This window comes from Octodon degus, unplaced genomic scaffold (assembly GCF_000260255.1).
Source record: "Octodon degus isolate 3935 unplaced genomic scaffold, OctDeg1.0 scaffold00017, whole genome shotgun sequence".
Taxonomy (NCBI): Eukaryota; Metazoa; Chordata; class Mammalia; order Rodentia; family Octodontidae; genus Octodon; species Octodon degus.
Window position 1 is genome coordinate 6,730,917 of NW_004524593.1, and position 9,478 is coordinate 6,740,394.

Consider the following 9,478-nt stretch of genomic DNA (forward strand, 5'->3'; position numbering starts at 1 on the left):
TGAGAGAATTTGAGAGATTTATTTTGTGGAATTGGCTCATGTGGTTACAGGAGCTGGCAAGTCTAAAATTAGCCAGGCAGGCTGGCCATTCTGGTAGAAGATGATGTTGAAATCTTGAATCTGAAAGCAGACTAGAGACAGAAGTCTTTCTTACGTGGGAACCTCCTCAGTCCAAGGCTTTCAACTGACTGGATGGTACCCAGCCATGTTATGAAGGGGAATCTGCTTTTCGTAAAGTCTACTGATGTAGATGTTGAGCACATCTAAAAACTGCTTTGATAACGACAACGGGACTGGTGTTGACCCCAAACTGGGCATCGTAACCTAGCCAAGCTGGCACATACAATGAACCATCACACTTTCTAAAGAGAATCTGATTTTTCTCCAGGGAAAAGTTTTATTGAAGAGGTTCTTTGTCATTGCTTTATAATGCAAGAGCTGTATCCTTGGAGGTCTTGGTGGACACCAGTTAGAGAGCCCTAGGAGCTCCATGATACAGCGGCAATAAGCCAAATGGCCAAGCAGTCAGAATTTTAACAAAAGGATAGGGAAGAAAGCAGCCGGGGAAGACCCATCAGGGATCACAGTGGATAACGGAGTTTGGGAGAACATGTGTAGGCTGTACATACTCATGAGTATCTGATCAGGCTGTGGGGCCATCTATATCAAGATCTCTTTGACCCTAGGTACTTCTGCATATTCTCTGGCCAAAGACTGACTGAGTAATGAGCTATTCTGACCCAGGAATGACTCCTGGGAAAGCAGGTTTAAAAATAAAATTGCGTTTTCCATTTCTACATACAGTCTTTCTAAGAGTCACACAGCCAATGTAATAGCATCATTGAGTTCATTGTTTCATTCCCCAGCGTCATGAGCAGGTAGGAGCATTGAGACTATGGTAGACTTTGACCCAGAGTCTAGAGTTCTGGGTCTTCTTCCTTGCTGAAAGGCCTTGACTATTTTATGTGCCTTCCAATGGTGGGTCACCAATGTGCCCCTGCCCATAGCAGCATCTTCAGGATACAACTCCTGGTATTTTATGCCATTCCTCTTTGTGCCTAAATTAACCAAATATCTCTTCATCCACAGCATAAAACCCCACCAAAATTGCAAGAAAACACATAACACAAATTCCCTTTACTTGACCTCTACAGATTTTGTTTGCTTCTGCAAAACCCTCAAGGGAGAAGAGAGCCAGGAATATAAATTTACTCAGGCTCATACTTTCAGTCTTCCACTCCCCTTTTTAGTTTTGTGATACCTTATTCTTTGTTCTTTGTACCACAGTACTAGCAGCCAGATGAAAACCACTTTGGAGGAAAGATGGTTTATAACCTGACTCATCCTACCTGGAATGCTTGTTTAATCACCCTCAAAGTTGGTCTTCACTTTCCAGTCTTCCATTTAGCCCTTTAACCTTGAGACAGAAAATACATAGAGAAGGTCTCACTGTGTGATGATGGTGATGCTTAAAAGGTTTACTTTTGCACTCTACCCTGTAGCAAGAGACCCAGTGACAGTCTGGAGACGAATCTGTATGCTTTGCTTCTTAGAAATGGTTCAGAGTCATTTCCAGGTCACCTGGATGGCTGTATTAAGCTTTGAGATGCTTTAAGGATCAAAGGATGATCCTATAGTGGCTGTGCAGCTTTTCTGATCCAAAAAAAGAAGACTCCCAAAACAGTTTCCCAAAAGTATGGTGGACCAATCGCTGACGTGCTGTGAGTGCAGCTCTGCTGTTCCAGAAATGCGAGTAGGTAGGCCACGGAAAGTGGCTGGCCCTTAGCTTCTGTATTTGTAAGAGGAGTGGGAGCCTCATCAGTCTCTCTCTCCTCTTGAGTTGGAGGAGTGAAATTCCTTATTTTTTTGCAATAGGCTAAGATCTTCCAGGATGGCTGGAAAGAGGTCTTAGTAGAAAGGCTTATTCTTGTGAAAATGTTTCATAAACTGTATACATGCACATTGTCAACTGTTTTTGAAAGGAATGATGTTTATTTGTCTTCATAGCCTAGAACTTTAAAAAAAAAATCCATAGTAGAATATTATATACCCTTTGGATCATTTTATGATTTAGTAACTAAAAATATTCAAAAGAAACAATGGTTTGGTACATCTGCTAAAGCAAATTAGATCTATTTTATATTGTCCTTGTTAGTGTCATAGTTTTATGTGCTAATTATATTTATTCATACATTTTCCTGTTACTCTAAAAAGTAGAACTTGGAGCTCTTGTTTCATAGTTTTTCGATAAATTCTTTGGATTTGTGAATTCTCTCAAAAGGAAAGGTGACTAAGCAAGTGAGGCTTGAACCATATTCAAAATTCAAATAAAAATCAGATGGATATATTCTAATCTTCAGATGATTTCATTGGGCAGATCAAACTATCATATTGTATTACAAGATGGATTTCAACAGAATGTTGTTAAAGTTGGCTGTCGTCCCACTGTATGGGTTGGTTTTAACTTCTGCTTTTATTTTATTTTTAATTACCATCCGTGGCTTTTTTCAATTGTGGAAAAATATCACCAGACGAGTTGTGATTTTCCCACAGAATTACTTAGTGCTCATGTCACCTCATAGTCAGAATATGGGAATTTTGGACTTGACTAATAAAATGATCATTTCCTCATATAAATTTAGAGAATAAGGAAGCTGGGAGTCATAAAATAGAACCACACTGAAATATTTATTACTTTCGATATGCTTGTCCTTAAATTTCTACTTTTGATATGCTTGTCCTTAAATTTCTTCTGTTCTTTAAATTCCATGGGTAAACTCCCATGCTTTGACTTGTGAAGTAGAATAAGGACAGGTGTTAGAGACACACTTTCTTCCTACTCTCGGTTGTTTTAGTTAAATTCATTTTGGCATTCATAAAGCTGATGGAAATTACTGAAAGCAAAATATAAATTCTATTTTAACTTTCATATTAGATAACTTATTCTCATTCATTAATTCAGGTGATGCTCTGGGTGAAGAGAATTAGGGTTAAAAGTGTCTAATACTTAACGCCCACCCTCCAAGGAATGGCAGACAAAGTAATACGTATGCATCACTATAAGCATGGGAAGGGGAGTTTTTCTAGGAGTTTTGTGATTTTTCTTAGAGATTAAAACATTTGTTTTGAAGATATATATATAGATATATAGATATATAGATATATAGATATATTTGTTTGTTTATAATATATAATAGGATATATGACATTTTTTTCTGACGTTTTTATACCCCTTCTAAAATGTTTTAGAAGTCTCTCTCCACTCCAGGATCCAAAAGGAACTAGAAAGATTAGCCCTAGCTCACTCCTTTCCTTCCCTTCCCTATCTCGCTTTCCTTCCCCCTCCCTTCTCCCTTCTTTCCTCCCTCCCTCCCTCCCTCTTTTTCTCCCTCCCCTTCCTTCTTTCCTTCCCACCTTTCCTCCCTTCCTCCCTTCCTTTTTCCCCTCCTTCCTTCTTTCCTCCCACCCTCCCTCCCTTCCTTCCTTCCATGTGTGTAAGATACTAGAGACTGAACTCAGAGCCCCGTGCATGCCAGGAATATACTTTACCCCGGCTACGTCGCTGCACTCTTTCAAGCTTGTGATCATATCGTGAGACCGTAGTGAGCTTGTTGACTAGAGAAACAGTTAGTACAGTCACACAGCAGTACCAGCGTCCTTTACTGTAGCACTCTTATGTGAATAACATTTGACTGTATACTTTAGAAATATATTAATTACCTCACAGAGTCTTTTAGCTTTTAAAAAAGAATGCACTAGGTTCCCTTTTTTCTCCCATTTTACTTCAATATGAGTAGAGGCAATTGAAAACAACCAGTAACCAAAGGCAAGAAATAGTAATTAATGGAAGGTAGCACATTTGTTAAAGAACTTTAAATCACACATTTTAAAAAATAAATACTATTTCTACATGTCCTGTTACTTGGCATTTCACCAAAGCCAAGACTGTATAACAAATGAGTTGAAATGGAAAATGTATCTTCGATGCAAAGTAAGACCATGAGAGAAAGAAAGGAAGGAAGGAAGGAAGGAAGGAAGGAAGGAAGGAAGGAAGGAAGGAAGGAAAGAAAGAAGCAAGCAAAGAAGAGGAATGTTGGTTCCAATAGTTTCATATAGAATATAACTGTTCATTCATCATAGGAGAGAAAAATATTTAATCAGTCCTGAACTGATCCACACATACTTTATCATGTTTAGTGACTTTTAGAGTGTCAGTTTGTAAAGTGTTTATCCAAGGAATGGACTCCTGGCACATGGATAAAATGAAAAGTGAAATGTTTAGTTCATAATAGGCATATTTTCCAGAATCTTTCGGAACAACTATCTGGAGATGAATAGAAAGGCTACAGGTCTTTGTTTATCTGGCTTATCCTGGCAGACCACGCAGGCTCCAGCCTGGTATTAAAACTGAAGTGACATGGAATGTCTTTGCAAAACCCCCAAACAATGACATCATTCCCTTAGCAATATTGATAAAGTAAAACAAAGTTGGAGTTTGTTATTTCCCAACTTGGATTTCTCAGTTAACTACTACAGATCCTGCCAAAAGGTTTACTGTCGCAGACCCACCAGAGAAAGGCTCCCTGGAATCTATGGTAGAAATCCCTATCTTGTGTCTCTTCAGACCATGTGCTGAATTTTAGGTACAGGACTTTTCTTTGCTCAAATACATGTTCTTCAAAGGCTTTCTTATGTAGATTTTTACAAACATAGATTGACCTTCAACCATCTCACACTCCAGGACACCGTTTGCAGACTTCTTGGCCTTTGTAAGTTACAATAAGGACATTCTGGGTTGGTGCAATCCCCTGAAATTTTTGTTTATTAGCTTTAGGGCATTTTAAAGAATGTCAGCACATTTTGCTTCACAGAGAATTAGTGTTTTTCCCAGTTGGTGTTGATAGTTATATAGAAAAATGGAGCAAGAAATGTCTGACCTTTAAAACTTTTACTGTAAAAATGGAGACTCCTGTTGCATGGGTTCCAGAAGACCCTTTTTAATCCACTTTTTAAAAATGTAAGCATGTCTAGAGTAAACTAAACTCTAGAAGCCACATTCTTCCACAGGTTGATGAAAGTTAGAATTCCTAAGCTTTTGTCCCTTAAAGCTAAGAAAAAAGTAATGTAATTACCAGACTTTTACTGAGGATTCTGATCACTGTGTCATTGAAATGAATGTAGTAAAGGGATAGAGAAGGCAAAACAATGCAAAGGGGAAAAGGGATGTGATGTTCCACTCACTGTTTTATAGTTTTAGAATTTTCACTGTATTTTTAAAAATTAGGAAGCAGAAATAATAAAAGTAAACTACTGAAGTTATCAGATATTTTTAATTTGCTAATATGATTTGCTAGGGTGTATAACTTTAGAAAATGGATTTTTAACACAGCAGATATGCCAGAAAAAAATATTTAAATAAAAAAACTATTTAAATAACCACATAGTCTAAGATCATTCTCAGAGGACAGGGAGAAAAGGATTTTTGGAGTAGAATGAAAAGATAAAAAAGAAATAGTTTCTGAATTTTTGGCATACCCATTTCATCAAGCAATACAAGTCTGCTTTGAACTGGGCGTGGTGGTGCACACCTATAATCCCAGAACTCAGCACCTACTGAGGCACAGGATCACTGGGTTTGAGGCTAGCCTGAGCTCCATAGACATACCCTGCCTCAAGCAAACAAGCAAACAAACATGATCTAAAAGATTCTCAGGACTCCTTTAGATAAAGGATACAAGGAACCATGTTAAATCCTCATGAAGCCTCCAGGACTCTAGGCAGAGGCTGGCAGCCTCTGCAGAGGCAGAAGCAAGCCAGACAGGTGGGAGCACTCTCTGGACCTCTGTTTTCACCTTATTTTGAAAATAAGGGTAACAGAAGAGTTCCAAAGAACAATGGGATTCTTTCATAGTGTTGTTCTTCCTTCTGATGTTTATCACAGAGACTGGCCACTATTTGGCCAGCATCTGTATGTTATTGCGAATTCTTGAATGGGTGAATCTGATTGATTCCCAGACATGAAGAGCCCATGAAGAACACTGGTTAACCTAGTATGGTCAATGTGTAAGGTATGTGTGTGTATGTGTATCAGTGTAAGGAACTGGAAAATGCCACGTTGACTTTTGGGGTAGGAAGGAAGGACTGATGAAATAATGGGGCTATGAATGTAACTATCTTGCTAAGAGATAATTTGGTGAAAATATTGAGTCATTTTGAATGTTGAAATTTTTCTTATATTGTGAAAAATTTTACATCTTAAAACTCTTACAAAGAAGAAAGAGGTGCACTACCAGTGTTTGGTCAGAATATCCTGTCTGCTTCTTGTATCATGGATCACCACTAAGAAGATAACAATGTACAGTGTATTGACTATCAAAACTGTCCCGTTAATCAGCTGTGAAACTGTCTCATTCATATTTATTTCTCAATTAAAAATAAATAAATAAACTGTTACAGGGCTGGCCTGATAAAGCACCTGCTTAGGCAGACCCAGCGACTGGGGTTCAGTCCCAACCGTGCTGTGCCATTCCTGCCCCCCGGGGCATGCTGAGAGGGCAATTGAGACTGGGATTACAGGTGGTGCATGCCTGTGATCCCAGCTCTTGGGAGGCTGAAAAACAGGAGAATCATTAGGAGTCCCATCTACATAGTGAGACCCTGTAGACCCCGTAGACCCTGTAGATCCTGTCCTAAAATACAGAAAAAAGCAAAACCTCTTACAGCATCTAATTTTTCAGATGCTATGATTGCATACACCAAATATGAGTAACTGTAACAAGCAATAGGATAATAGCAGAATTTTTTTATTAATTTGCCTGCCAACTGTCTTGAAAGACAGTGTAGTTGTCAGCCTAGCCCGGTAGAAATTATAGTTACGTTTCCATTTGTAGGCTTGGATCAGAGCTGGAGAAGAGAAACAACTGCATAAATGCTGGCCTCAGTAGGTGGAGCAAGCTTCACAGAATGTCAAGGAAGGAACTTGTGACGACTCCTAGGTCTGAGGCAGGCTTGATGTTTTCAGGCTTAGTGTCCTTCATTGATTGTGAGAATTCAATATGATCCTATGAATACTGTATTCTACACAGTAACCAAATACACAGAGAGTGTTCAATAACCACAGGTTTGTCCTCCCTCAAAATGTGTACATTTTCCAGCTTTCAAACACCAGTTTCCTTTAAGGGCCCGAGGCTTTCCACAACCCCTCCCCTGGTTAATCCTCCCCTAGGCAGCCCCTGCCCATCTGGGTGAGAGCAAGGTCACCCTCCCATCCTTGGACACAGAGTTTCCCAAGAAGAAACATTAGCATATTTGCAATGAAAATACATTTCATTCCCCTAGTGATACTGTGGCATGAAAATTTACATCTATACTGATTTTTTTTATGTACCAGAAGGTTATTACTGGCATACAAACCCTAGATTATTGTGAATTGATGTAAATTTCGCATGCCACTTCCAGAAGATTGGCAAACCCTTTTGTGTACTATTTAAACCAATGAAATAGTTACCAAAGTGACTTTGGGTTATTTTACAATGTTATGAAAATATATCCTTGCAAAATAATTTATAAAGTCTTTGTTTGTTTTTGGTTGTAGTCTTTACATTCTTAGCAGTAAATTATGAAGAGTTTATGGGAAAAAATTCATGAATTGATTAAAATTGTTCTGTTTGAAGACAGTGTGATTAAGTTAAAGAAATTGGGAATACGTGACATGGTTTTCAGAGTTGGCTTCAGAAATATATGACAAATTAGGCCAAAAAACCCTGCCTCATTTAAAGTTCAAGAATATTCTAGAAAGAGAGCAAAGAATGAAAAGGGCAGAACAACAGAAGTTAGAAAATAATCTCACTAAATTTGGGGAAGAAAGAAAATTAGAAAAATGATACAATACATCAGCTCCTTTTCTCTCTAGTTTTTCTAATAATGTTGTAAGAGAATATCCAATATTATGTCCTGTGTCTTTCTCGTTCAGTTACTTACCATTTAGGCTTCAGTTTTCTAAAGTTGATTTTTGTTTAAGAATTCAGTGACGGATGGGCAGGTTTGAGTTTAGGTAATATACAAGATGTGATCAAAAACTACCTTGAATGTGTAATTTTTATAACTATGATAGCAAAGAATAGATTTCATTATATTCCCTCTGACTTCAAACACACTTATCCCGTTGTTCTTGACACTTTTCTAAAGTAGTTCTGGAGGGCTTCTTGAATTGGGAGTGTCTTTAGTTTGGGCTCTTGTGACTGCCTCCATTTGGAAAATTGATTAAAAAATATTGACCTTTCATGGTCATTTTGATGTGGGGGAAGTCAGATGTCATAGGTTGTTAGGCCCAGGGGATCGGGCACTGGAAGACATGCTGTACTGATTTCAGGAGCCTTCCTTTCTGTTGGATGACACTCAGCAACAGCATTTGCTGTACTTTTTATTGCGTCTTATGAAGACATGGAGAGACTTCCAGAACTGCTTCCGAAGGCGTCCAGAATGATAAGGGACATGTACTGAAGGGGGCGGGCATTTGGGGGGGACTAATGAAAACATAACTCTCACTGTAGTGTAATTTTTTTAAAAGTTTAAACATTCACTGTTTATTTTTATTATACCATGTAGGCATAATTTACTCATTGACTTAGAAAACCAAAAGAGCTGGGGAGATGGCTCAGTAGAATAAGTGCTTCCCTGGCAAGTGCAAGGGCCTGAGTTCAATCCCCGGATCCGCCAAATAAATAAACAAACAAATAAATAAATAAATAAACTTCGAGGCAACCCACTCGGGCCCCCTTCTGTCCTCTCTGAGACAGAAGCTTTCTTTCCCCATAAATATTCTATTCTCAACCTCCGTTTGTTCCTAAAATTCATTCTTTGGTTTTAGAATAAAAATTTTTAAGAAACAAAAAAAACCAAAAGATACGTCCATTGAAGTAGAAATGAAAATGATTGCTTTAAGTATTGCAGCTGTGAATCTCAAAGTGTTTGTATCCCAGAATTAAACAGGGTCTTTGCTTCTTTTGAATGTTCTTATGTCCTTCAGTGAAGAAATCAAATCAGTACCATGTAGGTTAGCATGCAGACTTTATATAGTTCTTTTTACTTTTTAAAGAGAGTAAGAACTAGTAAAAAAAAAAAAAAAGATATAAAATGTCACTAAACAAAATGATAGGAGTTTAATAATCATTGTTACATTGTATATTGTTGTCTTCAAATTAGTTGTTTAGATTACCAGCATGCAAAATTGGTCAAAAATTAAAAAGAAGAGAGAAAAAATGTGAAGCATTAATTGCTCCTTTCAACAGACCAGCAGAAATCAGCAATACAGTTATCCAAGCTATCTTGTGTGTGTCCATATATATTTCCTTTTTCCTTCTTGTTTTTCTCCTTGTTATGGTTTGTGTCTAGTTGTACACCCAAAGCCTCATGCAGTCATGGGGTGAGGATTTGTAGAGTTTGTGTTAACTCATGATCCACTGGGATTATGTGTGAT

The 9,478-nt window shown here is 38.0% G+C and overlaps 1 protein-coding gene across 1 annotated transcript in view; it reads left to right on the forward strand.

Moving 5' to 3' along the window:
- The window catches only part of Fmn2 (formin 2), a 402,068-nt gene that overhangs the window by 326,274 nt on the left and 66,316 nt on the right, over positions 1-9,478 (forward strand). The gene's annotated exons all lie outside the window — the stretch shown is intronic.